Here is a 24,210-nt window from a genome sequence, read left to right on the forward strand (position 1 = left end):
GGTTTCTCTGTGTAATGGAGCCCTGGCTATCCTGGACTCACTTTGTAGACCAGGCTGGCCTCAAACTCACAGAGATTCACCTGCCTTTGCCTCCTGAGTGCTGGGATTAATGGCGTGCACCACCACTGAAGAATTCTCTTCAATGGCTTCCTGTCTAGACTGTTTCTGTTTTGGTGTTGGGGAGAGGTTGTCACAGAGGCCTTCGAGGTCTCTCATTCTCAACAGTGAGTCTGCAGTCGTCGAAACCACTGCAAAGAAGCTTCCTAGCTCTCTTGAGTCAGCAGCAGCGTGGACCATGAACTTCCACATGGCTTCTGGAGACAGCATAGACCGTGGACATTCACATGGCCTCTGGCAGCCACACAGGCCGTGAAACTTTGTGGGCATATATTTTCTCTCAACCTACTTTAGTAAGGGTCTAACCTCCCCTCTAGCCCACCACCCACCAGGGGTAGTGGAAGAGAAAAGTTAATAGGACACAGGAAGTAGACCTGTCTAGATACAGTTCTTTGGGGGAGAGTCCAGTCTTGGTTGTCAGGATGTCAGCAGTTCAGTTCAGTAGCAAACACCAGATATGAATCAGCAGCTGCAGTCCAGTCCTCTTGTCAGTCACCACACAGGAACCAGCAAGGGCAGTTCAATCCAGAAGAAGCCGGTCAGGGTCTGTGGATGCGGCAGGAAGCCACAGGAACCTCACGAGAAGTTCTTTGGTGAGTTTCTCTCTAAGGGGTTACTGCAAGCAAAGCTCAGCAATGCAGTGGAAGGTGAACCAATACATGTCTGCTGTTAGCAAGGAATATTGAGGTGGAGCAAAGCAAACCAGCACTGCAGCTCCCACTGTCTGTGGGGTCATATCTGTATCTCTTCTGAACATCATGTGTCCTTTCACAGGTTTGCTAGAGCAAAACATCCTTTCACCCGTGTCCTCCAGCAAAAACATCCTTTGATGTGACTGACTTTCCAAAGAAACCAGAAGTTTCCACTTCAGAACTTTGTGTGATCTCTGGTGGCAGCACAGACAATGGACACCATCATGGACCTTGGTGGCAGCACAGGCCATGGTCATCAATATGACCCCTGGCGGCCACATGGCCTATTGACATCAACGTGGTTTCGGGCAGCAGCACACATCACAGATGTTCACATAAAGCTATAATTTCTATTAGGGATGCCTTTGATTCAGAGGGATGCTTGGCTTTGAGTATTCCATATATACTACTCTGAGAATGTTATTTCAGAGATTTCTCTGGTCGTCGGACGCGTTTAACCTGAGCATCTTCTCTGGTTTCCACATGAGGACTGGAGCTCTGGGCCCGGGATAATGGACTGCTTCCTCTCATTAAAGCTGTTTTGCCTGGCTTGGCCGAGCCTCTTGCTGTACATGAACCAGCAGCAAAGGGGCAGAGCTTCGAAAATACAAAGGCTGTGGGAAGACTGACTTCTGCCCATCATCTGGCTCCTGTTTTCATTGCTCCAATGAGGTGGACCTGGCCGTGGAGGGCAGAGGGCTCCTGCCAGCCCCTCAGAATGAAATGTAAAGGAATAGGTATTTTTAGAAAATCCCTTTTCTGTGGCACACCCAGAGTTCTTTTAGAGATATTTTTGCTCCCAGAACTTCAGAGAGCTGGGATTTGTTTGTGACCCAGGCTAGAGTGACGGGACATTTGGGAAGGAATAACCCTGGGGAGTCAGAGTCACACATATCTCTAACATTGATTTCTTTTTTTTTTTTTTTACTAGCGTGTGTGTGTGTGTGTGTGTGTGTGTGTGTGTGTGTAGCAATGTGTCCAAGGATAATTTCAGGAAGACAGGTTTGGCAGCCAATGACTCTACCCACCTTGCCTCTGCCCACCTTGAAATCCCACCAGCCCTCACTGCACACATTTTCATGGTAAAGTCACCAGTGGAGCTTCCCAGCAAATGTGTTGAGTTCTCTCCTTAGAATAGTCCTCTGGTTCTGCCTACATTGAGAAGTGTCCTTTGAAGGGTCAGAAAAACAAAACAAAACAAAACAAAACACAGTCCCCAGCCCCGAAAAAAAAGAAAAAAAAAAAAAAAAGAAAAAAAAAAACAGCTCAGTGGCCAGGCATGGTGGCTCATGATTATCAACCAAACCGAACCCAACCAAACCGAACCAAACTGAACCGAACGGAACCGAGCTGAACTGAACCAAGCCAAGCCAAACCTAACCAAACCAACCCCCCACAACAGACAAGCAAAGCAAAGCCAGCATGTGAAGTAGCAAATGAGCTCTCAACTGGGAGATATCATGGTTTGACACCCGCAGGCCTCCCCCACACCCATGACCTTCGACCCGCAGTCCACTCACACAACCATGACCTTTGACTCCCCAGCCCTCCCACACACCCATGGCCTTTGACCCCCAGCCCTCCCACACACCCACAAAATTGAGCAAGGAAGTCGTAGGAAGATTGTCAGGAACTGGCCTCAAGATTCTTGAGTTCTGTCTCATTTGCTTCTGAGAGCACAGAGAGAGAGGGAGAGAGAATATGTTCATGTTTGTGTGTTTAATAGCGTTTTTCTGTTTGAGAGATTGCTGCTTCCATGCCATGGCCTTCTTTCTATACCTCAGGGGAGGGAGAGGGTAACTGCATTCAATTTATCAAGAGGGTTTGGTGGTTTCCCTGGGACCTCCCAGTCTGATGTGAAACCCACTGCCACTTTGAGGAACGTGGGAGGGGAAACCAGGTCACAAGGTCAAGACTGTGGCACATGTCACAAGGTGGAGGCCTGGTTTGGGTGGAGGTGAGCCCTGCAGAGGAGAGGCCTGTGACAGTGGAACTGAAAGAGCTCAGAGACTTCTCTGGTCATCGGACACGTTTAACCTGAGCATCTTCTCTGGTTTCCTCCCAGAGCTGAGGCAAAAGTTAAACACAGAGAAGAGCTGGCAGGGGCTAGGGAGTCCTGGTGGAGGGCTCACAAAGCATCCTGAGAAGCACAGACAGACACCTGCCGGATCAGGAGGGACAGACGGATGGACGCAATCCTGCTCACAACCGACCTAGCTTTGCCTGGAATTCCTCAGTCCACCACCCAGTAGGCCGGTTGGTGACAATGTGGCTGTGTCTTAGGACAAGAAGACCCCCTTGGCAGGCCACCTCTCATAAGAGGCGAGGGTCCAATGATATCATGGACTTAGCTCTTGGCAGCCGGGCTGATCCTGAGCCCTTAAGAATGTGAGGCTGAGTGGTTTAAATCCTGGCGGGAGTGTCCTAAGAGGGAGCCCCGTCCCTGTGGGCAGCAGATCTTCCTGAGAGACTGAAAAAAAGCAAGAGTTAAAATACAGAACGCTTAGACAAGGAGCAGCCTACACCTTCGAGGGCCCCCACAGAGCCCACTCCCCCATATGCATCCTATACCCTGCACTCTCCCCCTTCCTCTCACTGTCCCCATAGTGGCCCACAGGGGTCCAGATGAGGGAGGGACACCCGTTTCTTGTTTTATCATGTCTGATAAAGTCTTGTGTGTTTTTGATGATCTGATTCTAACATGGCCTTGTGCCCCTACGGTCCCAATTCACTCCTGTTTCCAGAATGAGTCATCTGTCGGTCTGAGATGGCTGTATGTGCAGACGGATAGATGGCGCAGTTTCCTGCTTCACCCAGGGCCTGCAGGCTTCGAGTCAAAAAACTGCTTCTAAAATGGAGTCTCCTGAGGTAAGGCTCAGACTGAAAAGCTTTATATAGTCTGGAGTCATTTAGAGCAGGGCACAGCTTGATCTCAGCTGAGGCTCTCCTCTGCCGCAGCTTAGCCCCAGTGCTACCTGCTGCCCAAGCTGGGGGAGGAGTGTGTGCTCCGCAGGCTGGGGAGGGGCCTGGTGTGATTTCCAGCAGGTGAGCAGAGGGGGTCGGCCGCAGCCTCCATTAGACCACCCACTCTCACCCCCTCCCTCAGCGAGCATGCCTGAGCAGGTGTGCCCCAAGATTTAAATTCTCAAAGAATGAAGAAGCTAGGATTTGGAGGGCTAGCCCAACCCAGCCCTCAGGCCCCAGGCTATGTGGTACTTTCCCAGTGATCGCAGAAGGACTCTTTTTTTTTTTTTTTTTTGAACACAGGGGACTCTGTTGAGGACCCTAGACGGAGAACAGGAAACCTTACTCCCACCCCCCCAACCCCCACCTCGGTTCATTGCCGGGCACTGTGTGGAGGGAGAGAGGACCTTAGAGAGGGACATGCCCTCAGCCAAGGAAGCTAGTGACAGACATCAGCTCCCATAAGCACCATACTGAAAACCTTCCCTTGGGTTGAATGGCACTTGTGTTACTGTGCAGATCCCCTGTGTCTCCTCACTAACCCCCGGCCCCCCGTGTGAGTATCCAGGAAGCATCGGAGAAATTCTTAAGATATCTGTGTCCTTCCTTCCTATTGGCTATCAGACAATTGAGACAAGAAAGTGGAGGTTTTCCCACCAGGAAAAGGCAGAAGCCTGCTTGCAGCCAGAGGAGCACTTGTACCCCAGGAAGATTCCACACAGTGGACAGCAGATGCAGTGTCAGGCCACCTTGCAGGAGAGATCTGAGTCCACACAGTGATCATGGGTCAGACCTGACAGGATTGGCTCACTACCCTGCCTCGTTTGCTCTATGTAACCATAAACCTCAGTTCGAGACCCCACCAATGGGCTTGGAGGGGATCCCTGAACTTCTCTGTTCCTCTCCCCAATGTGGTCGCATTGAACAAATCTTCCTTCCCGCTTTGCACCCCTGGTTTTGGAGATGGTGTAAATTGGCCTGCTGAGGACTGGTAGGTGCTCTGTGGGGGCCGCTGAGTCCCAGGCTCACAGATCCAGGAACACCAGCAGCCTGGAGCTTTTCTCCTCCACAAGCAAGCCTCATTGCTAACACAGAGCCTGCAGTTCTCACCCTCTTCTCAAGGAAGGCAGTGTTGACCCGCTGTCCAAGGAGACCCACAATCCCGTGCTCTCACTACCCAACCGTGCAGCCCGCCCAAGATCTCCTCCTGCTGAGGGCACTCTGCTACAGCCTCTCTGAAACGCAGCTCTCCTGAGAGCACACAGCCCCTGCCACCTTCCTCACAGCTGCCAACTAACAAGCAGAATGGGGATACGACATCAACAGGAGCTATCTGGGAGGGCACGCCGGCACCGAAGCCGGTCACACTGCACATTTGCTGGAAGCTGAGCCTCTGTTCACTGAAACATGAGGCTGAGAATGCCTGAGAGACAGCTGGGATGCCTGACTGGACTCAAGGGAGAATTGGAGCCTGGGATATATATTTCAGAGTCTTTCTCATAGCGCTAAGAACCAAAGCACCAGGCGCGCCCAGGAGGGAGCAAAGTCGGAGCCTCCGGCAACAGCCACACCCACCCCATACCCGCTCCCAGCGGCTTCCAGTGCTTCCTCTTGCCTCAGTGACTGGTCTGCGGAACTGCCACCCAGGGTCCTCCTAGGGCTTCCCGGTCCTCCTGGCAGCTGCTGGCGCGGGAGGCTGGGAGGCTCTCCGCTGCTCTGCATAAGGGAGGGCCATCTGCAGGGCGAGCGCAGAATGTACAACGGGCATGAGTGCACTAGACTGGGGCTTAGATCAAAGAGGGCGCCCGAGTTTGTGAAGTCCTTTCATCTTCCCTGATGAAAGGTGATACGGAAACGTGAAATTAGGATGATTGTTTCACTGGGTTCTAGACAGCGCTGGACCGGAGCTCACCCAGATGGCCATGCTGGATGCCCCATGAGGATGTCTCTGTAACACACAGACAGACCAGTCACATTCCGGTATGTGCTGGTCAGTTACATCGCCTAAGTGACCTTTAGGGTCAAGGAGACCCTACAAAGAATCGTGGAGTTTCAAGAATTCCTATAGAGGTAGCATGAGAATTGTATATATTTTGTTAATAGGTGTAGAAGCCCTATAAGTCGGTAAGTAAGGACTCGTGGGTCTGTCGGCCCCTCTCCAGAGAGAGCCGGGGAGAGATGCCGCCACCCTTGGGAAAAAAGCACTTCCTTCACTTCACAGGGATCAGTAGGAAAATTAACAAGGGCCCCTCGTTCTGTTCCATAATTCATTCTCTTTGTTTTAGACATGGAGCCAGGCTGGTGACTCGGAACCACGAGAAAGCTTTTAAACCCAGGTCTGGGCCTGGTCGTTTTTGCCCTTCCCGGCGACTTCTCTCATCATTAGGGAGATGGACACCACACCAGCCTGTCATTCAAATTCCCTTCCAATTTAACTCCGTGTCCTTCACGGGCGCCCGCTGTTACCTTGCAGGGGATGACGCTGGTTTTCGGGCTCACTGCCCTCTACTCTGGAATTGTACTTGGGGCTGGACTGAGAGGTCCTTGGCTTGGGACTAAGTTAAGATGTGGGAGTCCAATGGGAGACAGAGCTGTCGGTCTCCCCGTGTTTACCTGACCTTGTAAATGGGGACCAGCTGCTGTTTCCTGCTTTCTGCCACTGGGGAAAGTGGAAGGCCACAGGAAGGTGACAGCTGAGGGTCACACCATGGGTCCCCAGGGTGGGTCACTCACCGGGCTGTCAATGCAGCTGTTGCTTGCTTGGGTCAGGGCCCTGTGCTAATTTGGACGCTGGCATCTGGTGACAGCAGCAGCAGAGAGGGCGGGGAGACAAGGAGAGAGGGAACCTTGAATGATAGCTGACTCGCTTGTGACAAGGCATGCCCCCTTCTCCAGCCACAACTCCCCCTACCCTCAGAGGATTGAGACATTGGTAGACAGAGACATTGGCAGGTGACTGCGCTTCCAGTGGGATGAGGCAGCAGGCCCTACGGAGTCACGCTGGGCCCTTCAAGAGCAGAAGGCCTAGCCCATGGCTGCTGTCCATTGCTTGCAGTAGTCTCCTTCTCCCTGCTCCTGTTTTCATTCCAGAAGAGAGAGAAGACTTCTCCTTGCAGCCAGGGAGAAGAAATACAACCAAGAGGTGCCGATTTATAAAGAGAGTATCATGTTTAAGTGGGTCAGAGGCTTGGGCTCCACAGCTTTGCCTTGATACACTACCCCCATAGCTAAAGCGCAAAACCTGGTTACAGCTCCTGGGGTGTCACCACCAGGGTCCCACCCGCACCAGGGAATGGAAGGACAGTTCTGCTTCACCACTTCAAACTCTCCTCAGCTAGGGACACTAAGCACATTTTGTAAGTGTAAGTCATTGTTCAGGAGTCAGTCAGGGTCACACCCTGTGACCCTGAAGCCATGATGCCCGAGACACTGCAAAGTTCCAGGGACCCTAAGAACCCCCATGAAGATGCCCCTCTGAGTCGAACGTTGCTACGGACCTTAGGTGGAAAGTGTGGGGACAGGTCAGCTCCATATCTAGCATCAGTTTAACAGCTAAACATCTTCTTCCCCAAATGCCAGCAGTATCACATCTGCTCCCCCCCCCCCGCCTCTCGCCCCCACTGAGCAGCCCAGGATTGATGTGCAAACCCAGATCTAGTAACCCAGCACCTGGCAGAGCAGGGAGGTCAGGCAAAGAAAGCACTCAGGAGCACTTCTGCAGAAGGAACGGTCACACTCTCGGAGCGGAGTTTCCAGCAGCTAAGGTCACTTGCTCTGTAAACCGAGAGGACACACTGCTGCAGGTCAGTCAGTCTGCACCAAATGGGGCTCCTTGGAGAAAAGCTGTCTTCAGTCTCTGCTGGAAGTGACGGTGACAGTACAGTCACAGGCCAATCTGTTCTCAAGAGGAGAGAGGGCACTGTCGGAGAGGGGAGGGGTCAAGGATAAGAGAAGTTTCCAGCGGGAAGAACATGGTGCTGACCGTGCTGAGCAAAAGCTTTAGATCTTTGCTCTGGCCCCTTCTCCGGCAACAAACCTTTCAGAGGTTCTAATTTTTAAAATTTAATCTTTTCTTTTGTGTGTGTGTGTGTGTGTGTGTGTGTGTGTGTGTGTGTGTGTGTGTAAATTCAAGAACATGTACACAAGAGCACTCATGCACATTAGTTTACAGGTGGGTAGAGGCCAGGGAAAACAGATATCTTACTCAATCTTCTTCTCCACCTTTTTTTTTTGGTTCTTTTTTTTCCGGAGCTGGGGACCGAACCCAGGGCCTTGCGCTTCCTAGGCAAGCGCTCTACCACTGAGCTAAATCCCCAACCCCTATCCACCTTATTTTTTGAGACAGTGTCCCTCATTGAAACTTAAACTCTCAATTGGTCACACTGACAGACCAGCAAGCTCCAAGACTCCACTCTGGGGCTGCAGACACAGGCCACATGACCTCGACATAAGTGCTGGGGATTCAGATTCTATTGCTTATGCAATGGGAACCTTACTGATGGAGCCAACTTGTTAGTCCCTAGAATTGCATTTTTTTTTTTATGTTTCCTTTTCCTGGTGAGAAAGCAGTGCTCACTGATTATGACTAAAATCCACCTCCATCATAAAAAAATTAATGTTTCAATAAAATAAAATACATTTTATAAAGACATAATACCACTTATTTATGTGCATGAACATGTAAGTATACAAGCCTCCACCAAGCAAATACATCTATTTACTAGAGTCTAAATGGGTCAGTGTGACAGCACCAATGAGTTATAAAATATGGGTTAATTTTATGTTGTATGTATCTGTGTGGTTTATGTGCATGTGTATGTGTCTGGGTATGTACACCTATGTGCATGTAGTTTATGTGCATGTGTATGTGTCTGGGTATGTACACCTATGTGCATGTAGTTTATGTGCATGTGTATGTGTCTGGGTATGTACACCTATGTACATGTAGTTTATGTGCATGTGTATGTATCTGGGTATGTACTCCTATGTGCATGCATCCATAGATCAGAGGAGTGTGAGGCTCAAATTCAACCTCTACCTGGACCTTCTGAAATGAGATTTACAGAAGGGATGACCAATGCAAAAGCAAGAGGAATTTAATCATTCCAACATGTTGGAGCCGTCCCACTTCAAGGGGAGACGACCCTGAGCAGACTCTAACAGGGAGTTATTTACCTTGCAAACATTGGGGCAGAGTTTTCCCAATGATAACTACGCAGGGCACTATGATAAGTAGGCAGGACACTATGATAACTAGGCAGGGTACTATGATAAGTAGGCAGGACACTATGATAACTAGGCAGGGTACTATGCATATTTATTTGGTGGAGCAAAACAACGTTCAGATCAACTTAGCATATCATTCAGGATTTTTGGTTGGGACTCAGGTAGCTTTGTGTCTGTTTTGCGCGCGTGCCTTCCTGTGTGTCTGTTCACCATGTTGTGTTGCAGTGAGGGTTCTCAGAGGCCAGAAGAGGGCATCAGACTTCCTAGAACTTGAGAACTTGAGTTACAGGCAGCTGCGAGCTGCCATGTGGGTGCTGGGAATTGAACCCCGGTCCTCTGCAAAATCAGCAGGTTCTCTTAACCACGGAGCCATTTCTGCAGCCCCAGAGTGTCTGATTTTTTTGTAAGAGGACAGAGTGAAGGTTTCTTCGAGCTTTTTAAATTTATCACTGAAGTTTCCATGACACTCCATCTAAGACCCCGTCATTTTATGCAAAGTTCTAGCTCTAGAATGTTCCAGGGGCATTGCTGCTCATTCATTTAAAAAGCAAAAGCAAACAAAATATTCCAAGCAAAAAAAGTTTGGAAAGTGAGCGCATCGGTGGCAGAGCCCTCAGTGTGTCAGAGATGGAGAGGGTTTATGGCCGGGAGAATGGGTTAGTTTTGTCTTGTTTGTGATATGGATAATTTGAAGTAAAACTCAGAACAGTATACCAAGGATAAATTTCATCCTTTATATATTTTTAAAAAATAAACAAAAAAATGTTTCCCAGTAGGATCCAACATTAATGAGGTCAAGCTCTCGACTGAATGAACTTCACTCCTATACCCAGGAAACAAAGGAGAGAGAACAGCATGAGGGTGGCATGTGGGCACACCCATTGTGGAAGTGAAGGTGAGCACACCTGTGGCCTGCACAGTGTGAGGGTGGTGTGTGAGCATACCCATGCCCAAGTGCTCACCCCTTCTTGCTTTCGTGATTGACCTCATGAAAGGTCACGATCTCTTGTGACCTCACTCTCTCTTTGCATCCAGCTGTGGGAGTTGCTGAATCTAATGGGATGCTGGGAGATGTGATATTTCTGCTCCTCTTATCTCTATGAACCTGGCCAGGCTGGCCTGCTGGAGGGTAGGACACTGTACACGGAAACAGAGTTAAGTGAGCTGGATTGATCCAGCCCTAACCAGCCAAGTGTTAGACAATTAGCAGCTGTAGAAATGAGGCCTGAGAGGAAACCGTTACACCACTTAGCCAACACTGCTGAGATTCGGCACACGGCAAGGAGATGCTTCTGTCAAAGCTGTTGTGTTCTGAGGCCATGCATTATGGACATAATCTATACAGAGACAAAGAGAGTTATACATCAAGACTAACGGAAGAAGTCACTTCAAGGTGGTGGGAAACAGTGTGTGTGCTCTGAGTGTGAACTGTCCCCCACGGGCCCTGGTGTTAGTGGTGTTATTTGGAAGGCGGCAGAGTCTTTAGGATGTGGAACCTTGAAGGAGGAAGGGTGTCACTGGGAAGTGAACGTTAAGGGTTCTTAGCCTGGCCTACTTCCTGTTCTGTTTGTGCCTGTTCTGCCTCCTGACAACGTGACCAGCCAGACTCCACACCTGCTGCCGTACCTTGTCCACACAGATGACAAACGGTGGGACAAGGTAAACCCTTCCTGTCTTCTGATGCTTTTCAGGCGTTTGGTCTCAGCCAGGAGAAAAGCGGTTAACGCAGTGTAGCAGCAGGAAAAGGTCTCCCAGGGTAGCCTGGTCTTGTCTTGTTTGTTTTGAAGGGGAAACTATCTGAGAAATACTACATGGGAAGACAAAAGCATCCAGGAAGGAACTGTTTTGTGATTGGTTCAAGAACCTAAGGAGGAGAGTCTTTGAATTTAAATCTGCACATGGATGACCTCAGGTAGCTAAAATAACCGTAATATGAATGGTGTACTGCTGAGCCAGGCTGCGGTGGTGGCAATGGTGGCCCAGGTCTTTAATCCCAGCACTCTGGAGGCAGAAGCAGATCTCTGAGTTCGAAGCCAGGTTGGTCTACAGAGGGAGTTATAGGATAGCCAGTGCTACACAAAGAGACCTTGTCTAGGAAAACAAACAAAACAAAAATGCCTGGGTAGTACTTTTGTGGCTTTTTTTTTTTTTTTGGAGCTTTTGTGGCTTTATGTGGTATTTACACACATGCATGCATATCCACAACTGTATGAGTGTACAAAGTTGTCCTGCACAGGCATGTAGACTCAGGAATATTCCATGTATCCAATCCCCAAAGTTGTGACTTGGATGGGGGTGGCAGGGTGGCAGGCCACAGACCCACTACACAGGAGTTTCGATCTGCCCAGGACCGGACCACATAATCTATTCAGAGAGCGACCTTTCTGCTCGTAGCTCCTATCGTTCACCCGGAGCTGTAAAGGTAAGAGGCAGGAAGATTTCTCAAAGTAGGGAGGAGTTTATAGACAGGAGGCTGATAGATAGTGTTAGCCTGTGGGGAGAGCTGGGAATGATTTCAGAGCCATATGACTGTGGAGAGGAAAGGTTTGTTAGGGACAGCCCAGCTAGGTCAGGCTGCAGATGCTGGGGCAGAGTGGAAGATCTGTCACATCCACAGCGTGTAGCTCTTTTCAAGAAAACCAAGTCCCCTCCTGCCCACAACCTCTGCAGGGCTGGAAACAGGTATTTTGTATGAGGTTTTCAAAGACATTGTTAAAAACAGCAGCAACAACACAAAGCCCAACAATATGGTGGACTGATACTTGATGAGCTGTGAGTTTCCAACATTTCTCACATCTACAAAGTATCATTCGGGTGCTGGGATCCCATAATCAGTAGCTGCTACCATGTCCAGGGGAGACAGAATCTCCGAACTTTAAATATCAGACACCAATAGCTTTAGTGGTTAGCAACCCTGCTCAGCCATGAGAACACATCAGTGGCTAGGAAAGCCAGGAGCGACCACTACACTAAAGGTCATCACCTTTGCGCTCTGCTGGGATGCTATCCCTCTCTGTTCTTTCATTTGTCTCTGGTCAGGGTCTCGTGTATCCCAGGCTGCCCTTGAGCCTACTAGATAGCCAAGGTAAGCCTAGAATTCCGGATCCTTCTGCTGCTACCTCCCACACTCTAGAACCACAGATGTGAGCCACCACACATAGTTTATGCATTGCTGAGGATCAAACTCGGGGTTTCATGCATGCTAGATTACTTTATATTACAGGTGGACTTGTTTGCTGAAAATGCTCGCCCCATATCTTAGAGAGGGACTGCTATTACAGGGTACGGGCTTGTGTGAGGTTGAAGGTGGTTTCAGCGCCAGCCGTTAGTCAGGCATAAGTCTACAGTCCACAGAGCAGAGTCTGAGCCCTTGCTGGAGAAGGGAACTCCTGGGCCTTGGCCTGAGTTCCTACTTTCCTGTTCAGCTCATGGTCCCTCTCCACATCCCGCAGTCACAAGGCCAGGCTTCTAGAAAAGCCCCCCTCCTCCCTATTTTATCTGGCAGAACACTGGGACAATAACTGGACTGGCTTCAACTGACCAGGAAACCAAAGCCCTACAGAAAGACGCCTCACGAGTCCTGCCAAACTTCATGTTCCCTGCCAGTGCTGGGCTGGCTGGACAAACAGCCCTGCCAACGTCTGCATTTGTGAGGAGGCAGATTTGCTGTGTGGAACCACAGAATGGAAGCTATGTACTTTCAGGGAAACAGTACAAGCAAGCTTGGGCTCCGGTTCCATTGTGTGGCTTGTGAAAGGGCTTCTTCCACTCCTGGGTGGAAGGGAGTGGGTTCTGGGGCAACAGAGGCGCTGCCTCTGCGGCTTTTCTAAAGCAGTATGTGTGTGCTTGTCAAAACATACCTTTCCTGAGAACTTTGAAGACAGGCTCTGTCTGCCTGCCAGAAAGGGGAAGAGAGAAAATTCCACTCTGCAGCCCCTTTGGCCTGTGCACAGGGCAGGATCCTCTCTCACAAAGGCATTCCTGCAAAACCAGCTTCCCCAGAGATTTCCCACCACTGCAGTTTGACTGGGTCTGTAGGTGGAGGGCTGGCACCGGAGGGGGGGGGAGTGTTTTCTTCATCATGAAACCAAAAGGTAAATGAAACTTTGCTCTGTGAAGGACCAGTGCCCCCAGGGCTCAGGGAACTGTGAAGAAAGTGTCTGTTAAAACCCTTCCTTTCTGCATCTGCAGCCAGCCCCTTCGCCCGAAGCAGACTCTATGGCCCTCTGATAGGAGCAGGGAAACCCTGCATTGGGAGAAACCCTGAGCCTGTACCTCGGGCAGAGCTTTCAAACCCCACATGGGATCGAAGCAGCAGATTGTGTGTCCATATCTCCCTCTCTTAGAACTTTGGTATGGGTTCAGCCTCTCCCTGGAGTCACTAGAGGACTTCCAATCAAAGCAAAGATAGGGTTCCAGTCAGGTGGGACCCTGTCTACAGTAACAGCACAGACATGCCCTCCCACTACCCAGTGGCCCCATATCCTTGCTCGCTCAAGATTTCTCAGCTCATAATTAGGGCTGTGGGTGAGGGAGACATCAGTCAAGTATTTCCTGTGCAAGCCTGAAGGTCTGAGTTCAACCTCCAAAATCCCGGCATAGAGGTGAACATCTGAAATCCCAGTGCTGGAGGTCAGGGGTGGAGATGAACATCTCTAATCCCAGTGCCTGACAGAGGTCAGGCATGGAGGTAAACATCTGTAATCTCAGTGTTGGAGGTGAGGGGCCGACACAGGAGGATTCCAGAACTCTCCTGGCCGGCCAGTCTTGCTGAAACTGGAGAACTTCCAGTTCAAAGAGAGACCTTTCTCAAAAACTAAAGATGGATGTCAGTTGAGAAGGACATCTGAGGTGCTGACTTCTGGCATTCAAGTATACACATGCTTACAGAAATGCAGTTGAGCACACACAGGTACACACAGAGGAAATAGGAAAAAGAAAAAAACAAACTGCTTTGATTCATGTCTAATTCACTGTACAGTCGCGTGGCCTTCATTAAAGGGCTTGAAAAATGACACCCTGAAATAGCTAAACGTGCCCCTTCTTTTTGTCCAATCTGTTTGTTTAGCACATTTCCCCCATGTAACTATCACGAAGGTGAACTACCTCGGCCCCAGCTGCCTCACACAATTTGTGGTGAATTCAAGGGTGGTCTCTATTTTCTGAGGTCAACTTTATTTTTTTCCCAAGTAGAAGTTACGGGCCACCCGGAATCCAACCTTCCAGTCGGACATCAGTTTGACACACTGTGTCTGCCATATACCAGGTGGACCTCAGGAAGTCACAGAAACAATGTAGCAAGGATAAGGGTGAGACCACTTAGGGAAATAGTATCTGTTCAGAAGCCTGGACTGTTTTCTGCTGGCAGAGGCTGGGCAACATGTAAAATCTGGTTTCCTGTTGCACATGCCTTTTAAAGATGGATTCATTTGTGTGTACACCTGCATGAGATTATCATATCATCTGCATGCGGTGTCCTCAGAGTTAATGATGCTGGGGACCAAACCCAAATCCTCTGGAAGAACTAACTGTAGGTACTCTAACCCTGAGCTATCTCTCCTGCCCGCTACATAGAGTTTACTATTATAAAGTTTATTGAACTGTTTTTCTTCTTCCTTCCTTTCCCTTTCTTCCCCTTCTTTCCTTCTTTTCTTCTCTCTCTCTCTCTCTCTCTCTCTCTCTCTCTCTCTCTCTCTCTCTCTCTCTCCCCCCCACCTCTCTCTTGTTGGTGTTTTGCCTGAGTGCATATCTGTGTGCAGGACCCGAATCCAGAAGTTACAGAGTTTCAAGCCACCGTGGATGCTGGGAATTGAACCTGGGCCCTCCCCAGCAACCCTCTATTGAACTGATTGTTAGTGCCCTGTTCTCTTGTTATTCTGGAAAGGTGGCTCAGCAGTTAAGAGCACTGGCTGCTCTTGTGGAAGACTTTGGCCTGGTTTCCAGTGCCCCCATGTGACTCATCATCACCTTTAACTCCAGTTCCTGGGGATCCAATGCCATTTTCTGGTGTCCGCAGGGACATGTGTGATGTCTATACTTGTGCAGGCAGGCAAAACACAACAAAAAAATTAAAAAAACAATTCTTTAAAGGAAAGGGCCAGCTCCCGAGTCCTAAGACATCCAGTGCTTAGTTCAGAGTCTGGGACAAGGAAAAGCACCCAAAGTTATAGAACTGGTGAGCAGTAGTCCTGAGACTCAACTCTGACCTAGAATGGTGGTCTGCTTTCTGTTGCTGTGGTCAAACACTCTGATCAAAAGCAACTTGGGAAGAAGAGGGTTTATTTGGATTACACTTCCAGGTCTCAGACCATTGTTGGAGAGAAGTCAGGGCAGGAACTTGAGGCAGAAACCTTGGAGAGATGCTGCTGGTTGGCTCCTTCTGAAGCCCAGGCTTAGCTCACTTTTGCACAGCCCAGGACCACCTGCCCAGTGCGGCCCATGGTGGGCAGAGCCCTCCATTATCAACACTGTCCCTTACATGCCCAGTGGCCAGTCTCATCGGGAAACCCATCAATGGAGATGCCCCTCTCAGGGGATTCAAGGATACGGTCAGTTGACAGTTAAAGCTACCCAGGGCTTGTAAACTTTAGTGTGCCTGTTTATTACCACGACCTCAGTGAAAGGCAGATTCTGACTCAGGGGTGAGGGCCTCCTTCTTAGCAAGGTCTTTCCCAAGGGGACATCAATACTGTCAGTCAAGGCTCACAGTGAAAAGCAGATGTCCTGCTGATACAAAACAAAATGGTTGCAGGTGTCACAGTGGAGAAAGAAGGCTTCCCTCTGACCCCATGGAGGCTCAGGTCCAAACACAACATGGGAAGGACTGTGCAGAGAGGATTCTTTGATTCTGCTGTTTCAGTTCCTTTGTGTGTGTGTGTGTGTGTGTGTGTGTGTGTGTGTGTGTGTTTGCCTGGGTGGGTACATGTACATGTGCATGTGAGTGTGTGCTTGAATGTTGGGTATGGGTGCATGGGCATGTATGTGTGTGTGTCTCTATGGGTGGGTGCATGTGCATGTATGTGTGTGTGTCTCTATGGGTGGGTGCATGTGCATGTATGTGTGTGTGATGTACATGTGTGTGTGTTTTCGTGGGTGGGTGTGGGTGCATGTGTGTATGTATGGGTAAGTGCATGTGCATGTGTGTGTCTGTATGGGTGAGTGTGGATACAAGTGCATATGTGTGTACTTGCTTGGTTGGGTATGGGTGATGTGTATGTGCGTGTGTGCTTGCTTGGGTGTATATAGGTGTATGCACACATATGTGTGTCTGCATAGGTGAGTGTGGGTGATGTAAGTGTGTGTGCTTGCATGGGTGGGTGTGGGTACATGTGCATGTGTGGGTGCTTGCTTGGGTGTGTGTGGGTATATGCACATGTATGTATGTCTGTATAGGTGGGTGTGGGTGATGTGCATGTGTGTGTGTGCTTGCATGTGGAGGCCAAAGGTCAACCTCAAGGTCATTCCTCAGGCACTCTCCACCTAGTGTTTTGGGACAGGGCATCCCATTTGCCTGGGGCTCACCAAGTAGACTGGGCTGGCCAGCGAGGCCAGGGACCTGCCTCTACTGGGATTATAAGCGCCTGCCACAGCAGCCAGCTTCCCTGTGGGCTCTGAGGACTGGATGGGCTCCACATGCTTGCATGGTGAACACTTCACAGACTGAGCCCCTGTCCCCAGCATCCCCAACCCCCTACCCCTTGCCTCTCTAATTCTGCACCTCTGAGAATCTACTTCTAGAACAGTTTGTACTCTAGTTCATGCCCTAGTTCTTGACTGTTCTCACCCTGTGAAGGATTCCAGTTTGACAGGAGCAGATGAGATAAGCCCTGAGTCTCAAACTGTGTTTACTGGGTCTTTCTAAATAAATTCCCATTATTCAGTCTGCCGAGGAAGTGCTTCTGCTGGCCCCGGGTAATTAATTGCAGTAGGAGCTGATGTCACCCAAAGCCCAGAGGTCCCTGGGGGGTGATGTTTCCTGCTTTTGCTGAGGTGCCTCACTCAAGGAACCCAAGCTGTATAGGTGTTCATGAGGAAGAAGTTCATGAGACAGGGACTATGAGACAAGCAAGCAAAGAGCCACCACCCCATGGTGGGTAAGGAAACCAGAGGGCTGCAATGAGGCATGCATCGAAGCCCCGGATGAACACTCATAGAGAACTGCCCATCTCTTACAAAATCCTACATAACACCATCTTTGATTTACAGCCACCCCCTATCACCTTCCTGTGTGGCATGTCCACTATCTCAGTCTATTTATGTTTCTATAACATAATACCCGAGGGTGGACAATTTATACCATAGTGGAGAAAAGGAACAGGACGCAGCTCATGCAGAAGGAGGCAAATGCTCTAAGGGTGGCTTTGTGATAGAGCAACCCACTCTTGCAGAACTCATTAAGTCTCATGAGAGCCGGACACTCTTTCCTCCCCGAGACAGCATCAATCTAGTCATAAGGACGGTTCTCCTGCGTTCCAATTTCTTTCTCCTACAGTGAAAAGGTCCCTCTTTCTCCATCTTGGGGACCAAGGCTCCAGCAATGAACTCTTGGGGAGCTAACTCTGCCGTTCAACTTTATAGCCACTGCTTTAGGCTGCTCACTACTGAGCAGTTCATAACAAAAGAGAGCCAATGAGCTAACGCTAAGATGACCAAAGCAGACAGATATGGTGACCCCATGCCAGTTCAGCAGAAAGTCAAAGAAATAAAGAAAAACTAAGACGTTAGTTCCAACCTCTTTCCACGTTCTTTCTGCAAACCGATTTCAAAGACCTGAGAACGGCACAGTCAGAGTTATCCCGGAGAGACTCCCCTTCTCTTTGGGAGAACTGTTACTCTGCCTATCGTGGGAAAACACTCAGACAAAACCAGCCTACCCATCACAATAGCCCAGGCACGGAATCAGCTGGGTGCCCAGCGACGGGTGATGGGCTTTAAAACACAGTGTATCTCCACAGTGGAACTATTATTCAGCCATAAAGAACAACCTGCCACTTGCCGGGAAACGGATGGAACTGTCGATGATGATGCTTGTTGACGAAACAGAGCTGGGCGGTGGTGGCCCACGCCTTTAATCTCTGTGAGTGCCAGGACAGCCTGGTCTACAGAACCATTGCCAGGTGAGTCAGGGCTGTTGTACAGAGAAACCCTGTCTTACAAACAACTCCCCCCAACGCCCACTGAGTACAATAAGTCATTCTCAGAAAAGCATTGAATGGGTGAGAAGACAGGGAGGAGGGACATGGTGAGGCATAAACATCCAACGTTTGCCACAGGCAGGTAATGCAACATGGACTCTATTGTTTTGCCTAATAAGTATATGCTATTTGTTTTAAAAGAAAGAGTTATGGCCTGATTAGAAGTTATGTGGTGATGCTCTTGGGAAGAGACTTACATGGAGCACATTTGGCTCCTCCTCTTCTTCCTCTTTCTCCTCCTCCTCCTTCTCCCCCTCATCTTCTTCCTCTTCCTCTTTCTCCTTCTCTTCTTCCTCCTCTTCCTCTTCCTCTTTCTCCTCCTCTTCCCCTTCTCCTCCTCCTCCTCCTCTTCCTCCTCTTCTTCTTACTCCTCCTCCTTCACCTACTCCCCCAGCTTTTGTCTTCTCTTCTGATCCCTGTTCCTACCCACGATCCTGCCACAGTGTCATCAGCCAGGAGAACACTAGAGGTGGAACCAGGGGAGCCTTCCCCTACCTGGACTTTCAGCCTCCAGAACTATTAGCTAAATAAACTCTTGTTCTTCAGACATATTGTAACAAGAAAACTAGACAAATACATGCATCTATACCCCTCCCCGGGCAGTCTGCCTATGCCCTTCCCCCAGCCATCTATGATGCCTCCTTGAGCCATCTATGTTTCTCCCCCAGAAGTCTGTGCCCCTCCCCAGGCCATCTCTGCCCCTTCCTGAGCTGTCTATGCCCCTCCCCCAGCCTTACATGCCTTGATCATTCACACTCATGTTTCTGCTGTGTCAACAAGTCTAGAAAAACGCAATTGACACTGAGCCAAAGGATGGGCAGAGTCAGCCCAGTTATCCCAGCAGAGGCCCAGCCAAGATGGGGAAAGCCAACTGCCATCAACCTCCTAGCTGACCACAAGATCGTGAGAGCCAAGACGAGTTGATCCAGGCCAAGACCAAAGAAAGGCCTAATTGAGGCTCCCCAGCATGTTTGGGTAATTCCAGGGTGTACTAGTCTAAAAATAAGCAGCTGTGGAAATGCGCCAACCCAACAGAACTTCCACATTTACACAGAAGACGCCTTATGTTACAAGTTACATGTTAGCCAAGACTAGCATCTTGTGTTACACACATGGGATACGCATACATATGTGCACATTCAATGTACACGTGGCAGATATTCCTTGGTTTTTGATGAGTTAAGTTCTGATAAACTGATTTTAAGTTGTAAAGATCATATGTCAAAATGCACACACACAGACACACACACACAGACACTCATGTACACATATACATGCCTGCACACATACTCACACACAGGTACACACAGACTTATACACTCACACAGACAGATACACACACACATGCACACACATTTATACACTCAGGCAATGCACACATGCACACATGCTCACACACATATACACATGCACACACACTTATAAACTCAGGCACAAGCACACACATACACACTTATACACTAAGGCACAGGCACACATGCACACACACACTCACATACACACATACATGCATGCACACACACATTCATACACAGGTACACACAGACTTACACACTCAAACAGACAGGCACATGCACACACACACTTATGCACATATACATATACATATCACATACACTTATAAACCCAGGCGCACACACATGCACACAGACACTTATACACTCAGGCACATGTGGGCACACTCACACACACACACACACACACACACACACACACACACACACACACACAGGCACACAGAGCATTTAGTAGCTCCAAAGCATAATGACTTACCAAGACAGAGCACTGTAGACTTCTGGTATCTTTCTCTCATGGTCACATGACTGGTTGGGAGTTGTAGCTCACTGCTGGTCAGTGTGACAGAGAATCACAAGATCACAGGGCTGACTCTGGACACTAAAGTGCATGGCTGCCACTTCATGCCCAAGCTGAGAACTCCTAAGTCGAACCCTTAGAGGCTGTGACCATCTGTAGATCAATCTGGTCATGAATGAGAGGCCAGGGACAGATGGCTCCCTCTCTGCCTCCCACTCGCCATGATTTCTCCTGTGCCCGGCACAGAATCAAGCTTCCCATTGAGGAAGGGTGAATACCTAGGTCTTCCCACCTGTCTGCAGAGAATGGAATGGTCTCAAGCCCCAGACTGAAATCAACTCTAAATAAAATAATTCCTTCCCAGACCTGGGATGGCAAGTGAGGGCCAGAAAGTGCCCAGTTTGCTGCCCAGAAAGCCAGGCCTCTTTGGTCCCTAATCTCTCTCGGGGTGCACACACCCTGCCTTCAGTGATAGCTCACGCAGAGTTGGGCAGGGTCCTGTGAGAATCAACAGTCCTCACTTCAGAATAAGAGCACTAAGGACTTGAGAAGCCGAGTGAGGCCATTTATTTTATGACCTTGAGGAGCTGGTTGCTGGCCCAGAATGACCTCCCCTGATTCCCTCATTAACCCTGCTTCTCGGTGTAGCTTTCCTTCTAGTGTAGATTTTTTTTTCTCCCAAGAAAACCATGCTTGCGTTCATCTGCATTTTGCATTCTATTATTGGGAGCATGACCTTGTGGCAAGGTTGGCTGTTAGCAATTTTCTGCTCTAAGCTTCTAGTCTGGGTTGCGGGATGTGGCTTAGTAAGTCAGCAGTTAGCAGGTCTACAGTTCCTCTTCATCTGTACCTGGACCTACGCTGGCTCAAGACACCTTTGAAAATGAACCATCTGAGGCTGGAGAAACAGCTTGGGGTTAAGGCTGCTCTTCCAGGGGACATGGTTCAATTTCCAGTATCCACGTGGTTGCTCGCAACTGCTTTTAAGTCCAGTTCTAGGGGATCCTATGACTTCTTCTGGCCTTCAGAGGCATCAGGCTTGCATGTGGGATACAGACATACATATAAACTTACGCGCACACACAGGCAAAAGACCCATACATGTAAACAAATTCTCATTAAAAAAAAGAAAAGAAAAACAACTTCCTTCTCTAAGAGTGTGGGGGTCCCCCATTCATAACTCAGCCTCTATACTGTTCCTCTGCAAGGGAAAAGCAATGGCCTTAATATCTATCTGTTTCCAGACCCTCCCCCAGACAGCCAGCTTCTCGGCCCACACTGCCCAATATGGCCTTCTCGCCCAGATAATAGTCATTTAAATGAAAACTAATTATAGTCAAATAACATGAAAAACCCAGACACTGGGGAGCATGCTCTAACTGTTCATCGGGGTCTCCAGAACAGAACAGAGGGTGTCTCCATCTCAGGGAGTTCTGCTGGGCGATGATATGCTAGTCCATCCATAGACCCTTTCCCCGGTCACTTCAGCCCCTCCTATATGAGACTGTCTTGTTTTCTGACCCCCGGTTACTGTTACCCTTTCCTTCCCACTTCCCTTCTCCTCGGTTCTCTTCTCCCTTTCACACAGGCCAGCAGGGCACCTTTTCCTAGGTGTCAGTATTTCTTCCTGCCGAGCATACTCCATGGTGGGGGAAGCAGTTTGGTTGCCAGAGTGCCTGTTGGGCACGTGCGAAGCCCTGCCGCTTCCATTGCTAACTCTGCATAGGCCAGGTGCAGAGTTATGTGCAGAGTTATGCACGCCCCACACCCAGGAAGTGGAAGCAGGAGGGTCGGAGAGAACTCAGGGCCATTCACAGCTACAGAATGTGTTTGGAGATAGCCTGTGCTACATAAGATCCTGTCTCAAAACAACAAAACTCTACATTTAAATAAAAGCCCCACTTCAACTACGCAGCTGTATGGCTAGACATAATTCCACAGGCTTCATAGGGGGTGGAGAGTGGGGTATCCTTAGTTTTGCAGCGTAACCTATCTGGACTGTTTTGTAAATGGCTGTGAGCCCACAGTTCCTAGCAGCTTCAGGAGCACAGAGAAAGACTCAGCTTGGAACCCAGGTTGTAATAGACCCTCGCTGAGAGCCGGATTCTACTCTGTGCCAAGCTGGGATGCTTTTACAAAAACAGCCTGTGGAAAAGCTGAGCAGCGGGCTTTGCTCCTGTAACTGAACATTACATGAACACCTAGCCCCGGAGTGATCAAGAGAGGCCTACTTGCTGGAGATGGGCCACTGCTGTTTAAGAATCTGTACCATTATTGGCTTCCAAATCTAAGAAAGATCATCTTGGCGTCTCCCTCTGCCTGTTGGAGCCCTCATTCATCTCTGAGCAAATAGCACACATCTGCAGATCCAAAGCAGCTTTAAAATTCTAGGTGCCTGGAGGGGCTGGTGCAGGGGTTCTTGGAATGGAGAGAGGCAACAGTGTCTGTGGGTTCTGTTCTCCAGGTGGAATCAGAAACAAAGATCTCAGGGGGTCATTCAAGGAAATCCCAGTGCAGAAAGAGAAGGGAGGGCATCCAGTAGGCAACATACCAAGGGACAGTTACCAGCCACAGTCACTGTGGCAGGCAGCCGGGAGCCTCTGGAAGACAGCTGTGGGTCGCGAGCTGCTCAAATGGATCTGATGATTTTGCTCCAACTAAAGCTTCTCTTTGGGCAGCCACTAGCTAGCCAGGATGCCCTTATTGGTGGGAGGGAAGGGGAAGAATGTATGGGATAGGATGGGGTGGTGGGGAGGGATGGGGGTGAGATTGCAGGGGTGAGGGAGGATGGAGTTGGATGGGTTGAGGCTAGATTAGATGTGATAAAATGATGTTGAATGGATTGGGATTAAACGGGCTGAGGGTGATGGGGTAGGAAAGGTGGATGGAGGGGATTGGATGGAGCAGGATGGGTTGGGTTGAGGTTAGATAGGGTGGTGGGGTAGGATGGGTTGGGAAAGATGGCCTCCTACCAGCCAAGAGTGGTCTGCTTTTAGCCATTGCAAGGCTCCTCTCCCAGGTTCAGGCAAATGATCCCTGGGAGCTTCAGAGAATTCAGTGAGTATGCTGAGGCCTCCTCACCAAGTGGACCTGCGCAGGGATACTCACCAAATGTTGGCCAACAGGAGTGGGATTGAATAGGACCAAGCCCAGAATGCCAGCCAGGCATGCAGCCAGGACAGTGTTCCACAGGAGTAGAACATGATTAAATACATTGACGGAGTTTGTCTTCAAAGAATCTCTTTACACGTGCGCGCGCACGCACACACACACACACACACACACACACACACACACACACACACACAGCTGGAAAAGGAAGACAGATATGAGCAGTAGCTCACCTCCTACAAGGATGCTCTGAGGGAAGGAGAGTCCTGGCCAGCTTGGGGGCCTTGGTGTCTCTATCTGCCATGTGGAAATTCACACAAGTATACCCTGGTCCTGCCCAGAGAGCAGAGCCCAGTTCACATGACCTCTACAATTAGGGATCGGATGTTGAGAATGATAGCCCCACCACACTGTAACTTCTACCCAAATCCAGTGGCACTGCTGGGCCTTCTTCCTGAAGCATGGGCTAGGCGGTTGGCCACACTGTTTATAAGCAAAGTTCCCTACTAGTGGCTGTGCTAGAGTCCCAGGCCAGCTCTGCCTGGCTAGCTTGCTTCTGGAGGTTCTTGGTGACCATCTTATTCAACAAGCTCCGGGAAAACCCCGGCCTTGTAGGGCTCTGATGCAAGATTTATAAAGATAAGAGTCGATTTTCTGCAGGGATTACAGACGAGTAGAAACAATCTTCAAGGACCCTTGTGTTCAGTGGCTTACCTGGTGACTCCTTTTCTGGGGATGGAGTGCAGGTGGGAACTGTAGGTTCAGGAGCTGGGAGGCCTGCTTGCTTCCAGGAAGGCTTCCCCCAACCAGCCTTTTAGCACCAGGATAAAGAAGGGGCTGTTTGCTTTTCTTTCTTTTCCTGAGGCTACAATGTAACAATGTGGCAGAAGGTTACTTCCAGAGGAGTTTCTTTTGGTTACTTGGTTACAGATCCGAGTCCCTCATGGTGGGGAATGTGGCAGCAGGAAGCAGGGGGAAGGAACCACCACCTAAATGTTCTATAACCTCTCCAAACGGTCACCAGTTGGGGACTGCGTGTTCAGATGCCTGAGCCTGTGGAGGACCTCTCTCATGAACCCTCCACAGAGGCT

General features: G+C 49.5%; 1 long non-coding RNA gene across 2 annotated transcripts in view; it reads right to left on the reverse strand.

Moving 5' to 3' along the window:
* Window positions 1-24,210, reverse strand: part of LOC120094298 (uncharacterized) — a 50,325-nt gene that overhangs the window by 22,852 nt on the left and 3,263 nt on the right. Inside the window, exons 1-4 of one of the 2 annotated variants that reach the window (XR_015627433.1) lie at window positions 19,967-20,037; window positions 7,443-7,668; window positions 6,685-6,848; window positions 6,507-6,570 (exon numbers count right to left, since the gene is read on the reverse strand). This is a non-coding gene — a long non-coding RNA (uncharacterized LOC120094298). Of the gene's footprint in view, window positions 1-6,506; window positions 6,571-6,684; window positions 6,849-7,442; window positions 7,669-19,966; window positions 20,038-23,833; window positions 23,985-24,210 lie in introns of those variants that run through there. The other variant, XR_015627434.1, reaches the window with a different exon arrangement.

The sequence above is a fragment of the Rattus norvegicus genome, chromosome 8 (genome assembly GCF_021556685.1).
Source record: "Rattus norvegicus strain SHRSP/BbbUtx chromosome 8, alternate assembly SHRSP_T2T, whole genome shotgun sequence".
Classification (NCBI taxonomy): domain Eukaryota; kingdom Metazoa; phylum Chordata; class Mammalia; order Rodentia; family Muridae; genus Rattus; species Rattus norvegicus.